At 44.8% G+C, this 11,404-nt stretch overlaps 1 pseudogene; it reads right to left on the bottom strand.

The window, feature by feature from the left end:
• The window catches only part of LOC113626600 (ectonucleotide pyrophosphatase/phosphodiesterase family member 7-like), a 77,545-nt pseudogene that overhangs the window by 24,883 nt on the left and 41,258 nt on the right, over nucleotides 1-11,404 (bottom strand).

Here is an 11,404-nt window from a genome sequence, read left to right as displayed (position 1 = left end):
TTTTTTTTTTTTTTTTTTTTTTTTTTTTTTTTAAGATTCTTTTCCCATATAGGCCATTACAGAGTATTGAGTAGAGTTCACTGTGCTATACAGCAGGTTCTTATTAGTTATCTGTCTTATGTATAGTAATGTGTAAATGTCTTTCTGTCTCTCTTTTAGATTGGAATCTCTTTATTTGCTTAGTGGCAACTGAGATTCTGGAACAATCACGTTCCTTTCTGTCACAAAGACCTTGTACATGCTGTTCCCTCTGCCTGGAATGCTTTTCCTTCCTCTGGACTCCTGAGGTCTCTTTCACTCGCAGCTCAACTGCCCCTTCCTCAGAGAACCCTTCCCTGCCTCTCTGAGTTCAAGTCAATTTGCCCTTGCTGTCTTCTCCTGGAGAAGCTCTTCTCTTTCTTCTTGGTGCCTCTCTGACTTGTAATGACATCTGTTGGTGTGTTTACTTGTCTAATGTCTGTCTGTCTCCCCCGTTGGATAACATGCTTCAGGTGAGCTGGAGGGACCAGCTTAGGCAAAGGCCCTGAGGCCGGTGGGAGCTGGTTGGAGGCCCAGGCAGGGGACCTTTGTGATCTGGAGGGAAGCTTGTGAGGGGAAGAGAGATGAGAGAGGTCAGGAGAGAGCAGGTCGGGGGCCAGGCCATGGGGACCTTCTGGATCACTGAAAGACAAAATTTGAATTCTCTTCAAAGATCATAGGTGTCCCTCCAATGCACCAGTATTAAGCAGGGGAGTAACCTGATCTAACTGATTACTTTAAACGTTAATGTTTTATTATTTTTATAAAATTCTTTTAATAATTTACTTTTTAAAAAGATCACTGGCCACGATGTGAAAGGCGGGGTGGAGGGTAGGGTGGAGGGTAGGGTGGAGGGTAGGCTGGGCCCGGGCTTTGGGGAGATCCCTTAGGAGGCTGCAGCCGTGGTCCCCATTCTGCCTGCAGGCCATGGGTTCTAGAAATAGCCCTGTGCATCCCTTAGTATTCTAAGCTAGTGCTTCCTCCAGGGGGTGACCCCAAGTGGCATTGGCCGCCTCGATCTCCCCAGAGATGACTGAGAATCAGCTCTGTTTCAGGGAACTACGGATGCGGGGTTTCCGCCCACATCATGGCCTGGCTGTAGGGCGGAGCTTACCTGAGGTGGTGGTGAAGTGAGACGGGGAGGTCATTGTCATGAAGGGCGGTGTGAGGTACTTGGCCTTCACGCCCTCCCGGCCAGGTGGTCCATGTTGGGGGTGTCCACGTCCTGGTTGTAGTCCTAGCGGAACCCATGAAAGGAGATCAGCAGCAGCTTGTGGAAGCTCTTCCTCCTGGGATGGGGTGGCAGCCGGCCCAGCCCAACAGGACGGGCAGCAGCAATGCTAAGGCCCTGGGCCCCGTCATGTCCCCAGTGCCTCACACGCTCACATCGCTGAGTTCACGGCCTGCTCCCACTTTCTCCCTTTTTTTTAATCTGCAGTTGATCAAAGTCCACATTGATAATTCTACTCCAGCTCTGCTGTGGATTAGAACACCTGGAGCGTAACGAGTTGGCACGTTCGACGTGATGGAAAAGTTCTGGAGGTGGATGGTGGTGGCGGCTGCACAGCACTGTGAATGCACTTAATGCCGCTGCACTGTGCACTTTAAAAAGGTAGAAAATGCTAAATATTATGTGTATTTTACCACGATAAAAAAAGACAAACAGTGTGAAATATTTTGGACTCTTAACACGAATTCCACTATTGTGAACATTTGGAGAACAAATTAGATTGGAGCTTTCCTTTACTCAATATAGCCTGTTTTTATAGGGAGAACAAATTACTGTTCATTATGACTATGGAAACAGCCACTGTGGATTGAGTGCCCAGAGGGCTGGGAACTGTATATACATCATCTATTCTATCCCATTTAATTTTTTTGAAACCCTAGAAAGATTATTAGTTGAAAATTCCCTATAAGAATTACAAAAAATCATTGTGGTCCAATAACAATAAAATTTACCGTTTTTTATAGGTCAGAAACTTGGTTCTGTATAAAGAAAGGAAGAACATCAAAGAAGGAATAAGTAAAGGTAAATGTAAAATTAAAACTTTTGTTTTCCTTCTGTTTAGTTGATCTAACAGGTAATAGTTTGTTCACACTAGTAATAACAACAAGGTATTTAATTATGTATATATCATATGTATGTGTATATATGTAAGTAGAGAAATACTTAACGTAAATCTAACAAAATATGTATGAGATCTATATGAGGAAAACTAGAAAACTCTGTTGAATGAAATCAAAGAACTAAGTAAATGGAGAGATGTTTCATGTTCATGGATGGGTAGGCTTAGTATCATCAGAATGTCAGTTCTTCCCAACTTAATCTATAGATTCAATGCAGTCCCAATCAAAATTGCAACATTATTTCATGGCTATTAACAAACTGATTCTAAAGTTTATATGGGGAGGCAAAAGACCATTCTACCCTTGTTTGTATGAGTTCAACTTGCCATTTCTTTTTTCAGGTTCCACATATAACTGGTATCATGCAGTATTTGTCTTTCTCTGGTTTATTTCATTTAGCATAATGCCCTCCATGTTCATTTATGTTGTTGCAAGTGACAAGATTTCCTTCTTTTTTAAGGCTGAATCATATTTCAGTGGTCTGTGTGTGTGTGTGTGTGTGTGTGTATGTGTGTGTGTGAGAGAGAGAGAGAGAGAGAAAGAGAGAGTATCACATTTTCTTTTATCTGTTCATCCATTGACAGGCCCTTAGGTTGTTTCCATACCTTAGCTGTTGTGAATAATGCTGCAATAAACATGGGAGTTCAGATCTCTCTTTGAGATTAAAAAAAAACATTTTAATCATTTGCAAGTGGACAAATTTAGTGACATTTAGTACATTCACAGTGCTGTGCAACCATTACCACTATCTAGTTTCAGACTATTTTCATCACCCAAAAGGAAACTTCATACCCATTAACAGTCACTCCTCATTCCTCCCTCCCCCAGCCCCTAGCAACCACTTATCTCCTTTCTGTCTGTTTGGATTTACCTATTCTGGACATTTCATATAAATGGAATAACATAATATTTGGCCTTTTGTGTCTGGCTTCTTATAATGAGCACCATGTTTTCAAGGTTCATTCATGTAGCATGTGTCAGCACTTCATTCCATTTCATGGCTGAATAGTATTTTTATATATCCATTCACCGGCTGATGGACATTTGGGTTGTTTCCACCTTTTGGCTATTGTGAATAATCTGGCTGTGAACATTTGTGTATGAGCTTTTGTTTCAATACTCTCTGCTTTCCACTTACATTTTTCAACATATTTATGAGATGGTTTTTACTTTGTAGCTGAATAAACAGCTCAGAGAGGCTATAGAACCTCTCCAAGGCCACACAGCAGAAGTGAGGCTGGGACTGTAATTTTAATACTTGGCTACACATTTGCTGCACACAGGGGTTTAAATTCCCCAAGGGAACAGGCTTAAGCATCCACCCATCCACCCCACATTTATTGAGCACATACTATGTGTCAGGTGCCAGAGGCACAGAAGTATAGATGTCAAGGTTGCCTGTGGGTGGCTCAGAGTCCAGGGGACAGGCAGACAAATAAGGGGGGTCCTGCCAGAGGTGTGAATGGGAGGTGACACAGGAGAACAGGGAGAGGGTCCTAACTTGGAGAAGCCAGGAGGAGGAGGGCTCCCTGGAGGAGGTGGTGCTAGAATTGAGTTTTGCAGGCTGGGAAGAATTAGCCTGTTGGAAGCATCTTCACTCAGCCGCTCATCCACATGTGACAGCAGTCTCCTAACAGATATGCCTGTGGCTGCTTTCTACAGGTACATGGATGACATTTACCTTTGCAGCTTTGGAGAGATCTGTGAATTGTATAAAGATGTCACCAGTGGGTTTTCTAGTGACAGGAGGTGACAGTCTGCCTAGGTTTTCAGGTGAAGTTTTCAGAAGGTTTTTATCTTGATGTGGGTGGACTGTGGGCTGGATATCAGACTCAGAGGAGATGACCCATTTCCCTCTTCCTGAAATTGCCTGATAATTCTGTTCCAAGTATTAGCTTAGGTTGAATTTTTGGGGTGAGGACGTGGTGTGTCAGGGGTGCTCCATTTTGTATTTGCATAACTTGGCCTCTCTTATTAATTAGCATGGTGTTTTGCTATAAAAGGGAATTTTGTAGAATTTTGTGATGAGTATGCAGTGAAGCAGTTGAGGGTATTTTGCAGCTTGCAGGCCTGGGCTCACATCTCTGCTCTGGGCTTACATTTTACACTTGGGGCAAATCTCATAACCTCTCTGTGCCTCTGTTTCTTTCTCTGTAAAAAGGAATAATAATATATTTCCTGAGGTTGTGAGGCTCCAATGAGATGATGCATGTTGACAGGAATGCTTACTGCTCATGGGATATCCACATGCACCCCCTCACTTCCCAGTCCCTTGTAATCGTGGGCCATGTGTTTTGAGTGGAAGCCACATCTATGACTTCCAGCCTGAAGCTTTCAAGGGCTGGTGCATAACCATCTCACCCTCTCATCCCCTGCCACAGTAAGTGTGGAAGCCTTGCATTGAGATGGTAGAGTCTCCATCATCCTGGGTCTCTGAGTGACCAAATAGAGCATAGTCCCCAGCTAACCCGTGGTGGACATGGAATGTGAGAAGTCAGCCTCTGTTGCCAAGCCACTGAGATTTTGGGGTTAATTTGTTATTGTGGCATAACCTAGTCTATCCTGGCTAATGCAGCAGGTAAGCACTTACATGGGTCCTTAGTACTGGTAAGTGCTCAACAAATGTTAGTTACTTTCAGTACAATAATAAATTGCTACCGATAGTTTCTTTATCTGATCTAATGATGCCAATATGCTATTTTGTGCTTGGACAAATTGGACTTGGCACTCCTTCTGACACGTGGAAAAGACAGATGATTGAGGGCCAATAAAACATCATTATCTTTAGTTTGCATCCCTGGATACCCTTGGTGGCAAAGAACAACGTATGCTACTCTGGGGAAGCCAGGCCTGGAAGGGAGCTGTTGTTACCAGGATCAGGACTGTCCGAGGCCAGGCGTTCTTTGGTCAGGAGAGAACTCTGAGTCCCTGGTATGTAGATTCTCCAAGGGAATGTGAATACTGGTACTAAGTAGTTTGGCTCTTTGGGAATTGTATATTAATCACTTAGGCCCTTTTAGGGACAACACATATATATCTCAATATTCTGGAAAAACATAAAAACACATAAAACACATAAAAAACAGCCAGCAGTCATGCAGCAATCCACCATGGCCACTGAAACTTCTCCAAAGTGCAACATTTTGTGTAATCAACAGAGCTTAGTGGAGGTGGCTGGCTAGAGAGAATTCTAATTGTAGTCACTATAATGCTTATGGTCACAGCATTGCAGTGTATCTTGGTTTCTCTTTGGTGAGCTCTGGTTTGGAAGGTATAAATCCATCATCTGTTTTAGCAAATATTTATTGAGCACTTTGGATGGGGTGGAAGATGAAATATGGAGGAGAGAGTAAGTCTCTTCCTGGCCATTATGTTTTCAAGCTGTCCTAGTACTCAGCAGTGGGTCATGCAGGCTTGAGGGTACCACAGTTCCAGAAGCATCTCCCACCCATGCCATTCTGGACTAGATTCTTCTTTGCCAGCCCAGTAGAGCCGTCTCTGACTCTTACTTTCTTTTGCATGGCAGTTATATCAGTTACTGGGAATTGTTACAGAAGTGCAGTGCATTTTGTGAAACTTACGGTTGATCAAGAATCCCATTAAACTTTGTTAAGAACTCTACATGTTTATGACATAGTTACTAGAGTGGAGATGGAGAAATTTCCAAACACATTATAGGAATCATCCCAACAGAAGGTAATAGTCAGAACTCTTGGTTGCAAGTGACAGAAACCCACGTCTTACTAGTGTAGGTAAGAAAAGGGACTATGCTTTAGTCTGGTTTGCCCTCAAAGACCTGAGGGACTTCCCTAGTGGCACAGTGGTTAAGAATCCACCTGCCAATGCAGGGGACACAGGTTCGATGCCTGGTCTGGGAAGATCCCACATGCCATGGAGCAACTAAGCCCTTGCGCCACAACTACTGAGCCTGTACTCGAGAGCCCGCGAGCCACAACTACTGAAGCCTGCATGCCTAGAGCCCGTGCTCCGCAACAAGAGAAGCCACCGCAATGAGAAGCCCGCGCACTGCAACGAAGAGTAGTCCCTGCTCACCACAGCTAGAGAAAGCCCGCGTGCAGCAATGATGATCCAACACAGCCAAAAATAAATAAATAAAACAAATAAATTTATATATATTAAAAAAGCAGACCCTGAAACAAGGATGGGAGTGCAAGTGGTTTATTTGAGAGGTTACTCCAGGGAGCACCCATAAGGGAGTGGGGAAGTGATTCAAGGAAGGGAAGAAGGCCAACATGGCGAGTTTTAGTCTGGGGTGCATGCAGTACTAGAATGGTGAGTACCAATGGGCTATGGGCATGGCATCTGCAAGAGGCCTTTTGAGGCATGATTTCCCATGTCACTGAAGTCATTCTGCAGAAAGACAGGGATGCAGCTGGGCTGTAGGAACCAGGGACTCACACATTACCAGATCTCTCTCTCCATCTCTGTGTCTGCCTTTGTCTGCATATCACCTCAATTTTCTCTCAGTGGGGACTGGCTTTCTCCATAAGGTGAGGAGTGTGGCCACAAATGCTCCTCTTTGTCTCACTCCAGAGTTCCTGTCATCACAGAGCATGTCTATATTTTCCCAGTTCCAGCTAGGAAAAACAAACCTGAGGGAAGAACTCTGATTGGCCTGTTTGGGTTAGATGCCCATCCCTGAACCAATCAACTGTGGACAGGGGGGCGGAGTCGTGTAAGAACATGGCAGCCCCCACCAGAGCCATGTGACTGGGGTAGGAAAAGGTGCAAGTCTCAACAGAAGGGAGGGGCCCGTAGGCTAAAAAAAAAAAAAGAGATGTCTGTGATGAAAGGAAAGGATTAGGAGATGCATCCTGTTAAACCTGTTACTGATTGGGGCTTTGAACATTTTTTTGAATATAAAGTTTCACTGTGGTTCTTTCAGCATGATTTAGCAGAAAGGTAAAATCCTACCATGAGCTGAACATTTCCTATGGGCAGGCTGTTGCTGTGGATTCAAATACTTATTGATTGATCCAAAGATCAATTACAATGCTTCTCAAGGGATGTAAACTCTGATAGGGTCTGCTTATGATGGGGCTGATGTCAAGCAAGAGGAGAACTGGCATGTAGGACACTCTAATTTCTTTCTTCCATTGAGTACTGTCAGGTTTAGGTTCTGGCTGGCAGTGGATGCACCTGGAGGGATGGTTGCATATAAAGGATTGTGTGTGTGTTTATGTGTATGTTTGTTAGGTATTTTCCAAAGATGAGAGCAGCATCCCACAAATGCCCTTTTGCAGTGTGATTGCAAACTCTTCATTAAGAGGTGGAGTTTATTTCACTCCTCTTAAACCTGGGCTGGCCTATGACTTGCTTGGACCAATAGAATGCGGCTGAAGTGAGGGTGTCTGATGTTTGGTCCTAGGCCTTTAGAGCCCTTGTAGCTTCTTATTTTTGCTCTCTTGGAAGCCAGCACCAAGTAAGCCCTGGATCTTCTGCTCAAGGGGCCATGTGGAGAAGGGCTCTGGAGGATGAGAGGGCACATGAAGAAAAACCAAGCTCCCAGCCACCAGCAGCACCATCTGCCAAGCATGTGTGTGAGGCCATGTTGACCTTCCAGCCCAGCTGAGCCTCCAGCTGCATGTAGACACACAAGTGAGCCCACGTGAGACCAGCAGAGGAAATGCCCAGCCATCGCACAGAATCATGAGAAATAACAAATTATTGTGGTTCAAAGCTACTAAGTTTTTTTTTTTTGCGGTATGCGGGCCTCTCGCTGTTGTGGCCTCTCCCGTTGCGGAGCACAGGCTCTGGACGCGCCGGCTCAGCGGCCACGGCTCACGGGCCCAGCTGCTCCGCGGCATGTGGGATCCTCCCAGACCGGGGCACGAACCCGTGTCCCCTGCATCGGCAGGCGGACTCTCAACCAATGCGCCACCAGGGAAGCCAGCTACTAAGTTTTGAGTGTAATAGAAATAGCCCACGAGGGTGTGAGCATGTGGGGTACACAATTCCCATCTGCTGAAGATCCATGAGTTCCTAGGATCCAACCCAGAGCCAACTTATGTCCTCAATGTCCTTCTTGTTTGAAACTTTTATGAAAATTTTCTTTAAAGACAATATTTTTAGAGCAGTTTTAGGTTCACAGCAAAATCAAAAGAAGGTACAGAGATTTCCCATATATCCTCTGCCCTGCACATGCACAGCCTCCCCCATTATCAACATCCTCACCAGAGTGGGACATTTGTTACAATTGATGGACCTAACACTGGCACATCATAGTCACCCGAAGTCCATAGTTTTACAGCTCACTCTTAGTGTTGTACATTGTATGGGTTTGGAGAATTCCTATGAAATTTTCACAGATTTGGACCATCCTCAGGGAAATCCCAAAGCTCAGAAATTATTTTGCCTCCTGGAATCTTCCACATGTGGTTGAGCCTTAGCAATTCTTAAGAAGGATCTGAAATGAACGAAAAATTTAAAAAATGTATTCCTGTGGCTTCACTTTGGCAAGGTTCATGTTGAGTGTTCAGCTAAGTGCTCGTGTTAATAAGCCAGATAATGTTTTCCAAGACTGCTATGGCCTCAGGGTTGGCAGGATTAGAATGGCCTCCCGGCATCTCTGACATACCTATAAGGGTTGGATTCAGCTGGAATGGACCCAGGTCTCTTTGGGCTAATATGCTGTTTCCTTAAGGCAAATGCCACGTCACATCCCCTCCTAGAAATCTCCACAAATACAACCCCAGAAACATTGACAGAATATTGCTTTAACTGAAGATTTCAGGAGAACATAGAAGAGGTAATGTCACACATCACATGGTTAAACCTCCATCTTTTGTAAAGTTCCTCACTATATGGCCACGTCATTCTGTCCTTCCTCCCCATAATCTCTCCTCTCTGCTCTCTTTAGCCACAGCCCTTTCTCCAACCACACCGTGCCTTTCAAAACCTCTTCAACTTGCATGCTTCCTTTGGCAAAATCTTTAGCAAACCTGCATGTCTCTGGGGGACCTTAGTCCACTTGACACATGTGGACATCCAGCGACATCATCTTCACTGCTCCAGGCAGCCCTTCTGGTGCGGATTCCATGCCTGCTGGAGAGCTCATCCTATCTTCAGCTGAACTCTTGTCTTGTAACTTCAAATCTGTTCTCCTTGTTTGATATCTTGGGCCATGCTAAACAAATCGAATTCCTCTTTCTTACAATAGATATTTGGAATACAGCCATATTTCCTCTCTTCCCCTCTTTCCCTCCCTTCCTCCCTCCCTCATTCCCTTTTCTTTCCAGAGCGGAGGTTGGCAGACCTTTTCTCTGATGAGCCAGATAGACCTTGTGTCCCTGACTGTCTCTGTCACAACTACTCAGCTCTGCCACTGTAGCATGATAAGCAGCCATAGACAATATGTAAACAACTGGACATGGCTGAGTTCCAATAAAACTTTATTTGCAAAAACACACTGCAGGTCTTGTTTTTCCTGACCCCTTGCACTGGCATATTCTCTCTAGACTGAATATCTCTATCTTTTTTGACCATTGCTTATTTGTGTGGCTTTGATTTTCTTCTCCATTGTGGCAACCATTTTCTGAATGCCTGTTAGTTTGTCTATCTCCCTTAAATGTGGCCCTGAGAACAAGATGCATACTCTGCAAATGTGATGATGTAACACTTTCTCCTGCTGCATTTTGAGCAGGAGAAAGAGAGCAGGAGTGACTATCACTATCACACTTGGAAACTCCAACTTCGTGAAAATTTGGTGGGACATCTCTGTGAAGGATGTAAACCTATTCATCCACAGGCTGGCAGGAAAGAAACCAGAAGCATGATCTGTCGAGCGTGAATTTAATATTTGATGTACAGAGATCTCTGGCTTTCTGATTGAGATTAGAAGGGGAGGTCTTGTCCACAGAAAATAATTTCTATCCCCAGGTGAGGAACCAGCAGATAATCGTGTGAGCAGAACTTCCTGAGAACAAAGATGGGGGGAACAGTGGTGTTAGAAGAGTGAAAAGGTCAATAATTAAGGCTACGACTGTGCTGGGAGAGGAGAAAGAAAAAATTAGACTGCCAGGTGTGAATAACAAGAAATCTGATTTAATTAGCAGTGCAGGACAGACACTGAAGGCTTCTTTATTCCTCTCATAATCAAAAGTTTTTGTTTAGACTGGGTGGGGGAGGAAAAGGCACATATGTTGAGAATCCTGTTTCAGTAAGTATGGAAGGAGGATTTTGGAAAAGGTCTCAGAAGAAGGAGAGACACGTGGGAGCTCATTGGAAGTCCCCAGAGGCTGAGCCCCCTCTTGGCATGATGCAGGGTTGGGAGGGAGTGGGATGGCATTCAGTCAGGTCTTTACTTGTCCAACACAATCACCTCTTAAACGTTGGCTGTTCTCACAGCCTAGTCCAGACACTGTCCTCTGCTCTCTCTGGACTTGCTCCTAGGTTGGCCCTTCCATTTCCATAGCTTTAGCTGCTGCTCCTTGGCTGATGACCCTCAAAGGTCCATCTCTGTCTCCTTTGAATACCAGCTTACACATCCAGTGTTTTTCTTTCTTTTTTCCACTTGTCAGCAAAGTCAACATCTCATGCTTAACACGTCCAAAGCCAGCAAAGGCAAACTCTTCTCGTCCTCCTCCCTCTCTGTGCCCCAGCCATGCCTTCCCCATTCCTTAAATAGCGCACTGGCTACCCAGCTGTTCAAGGCAGTAAACCAGGCATTGTCCTCTTTTCCCCTCTTCCATCAGCAAGTCCTGTGATTCTGAACTTTATCTCAACTTGTCTGTTTTCTCTATCTTTGCTGCCAGGACAGGACATCATATCTCAGCCGGGCTACGGCAGTGGTCTCCTAACTGGTTTTCCTGCTTCTGCTCTCAACCCTTAGCAACCCATTTCCCGCCTGGAAGCTAAAGGGATCTTAAGGTCCCTGCTTTGGCTTCCCACTGCATAGAGAAAAAAAAAGCCAGACCTTGGGTCTCCTTCAGGCTCCTGCCCACCTCTCCACCTCCTTCCTGCTTCCTCTTCTTTGCCTACTCTGCTTCAGTCACCCTGGCCTCCTTTTGGGTCTTTGGACTCAGCAATCTTTTTCCTACCCCAGAACCTGTTATTCTAGCCTGGAATGATTTTCCTCTGCTCCTCCCCAAACTAGCCTCTGCTCATCCTTTAAGTGTTAGCTTAAATGTCCACTCCATAGAGAGGTCTTTCCTGACCCCTTTTATGAAGAGGACTCTTTGTTATTCTCCACTTCAGCCTCTTGCTACTCTCATCATAGACTTTATTATTTTTTCTT

This window comes from Aethalodelphis obliquidens, unplaced genomic scaffold (genome assembly GCF_003676395.1).
Source record: "Aethalodelphis obliquidens isolate GAN/ISIS:26980383/991018 unplaced genomic scaffold, ASM367639v1 scaffold18, whole genome shotgun sequence".
In the NCBI taxonomy this organism is placed as follows: Eukaryota; Metazoa; Chordata; class Mammalia; order Artiodactyla; family Delphinidae; genus Aethalodelphis; species Aethalodelphis obliquidens.
This window is presented reverse-complemented; position numbering and strand designations above follow the sequence as displayed.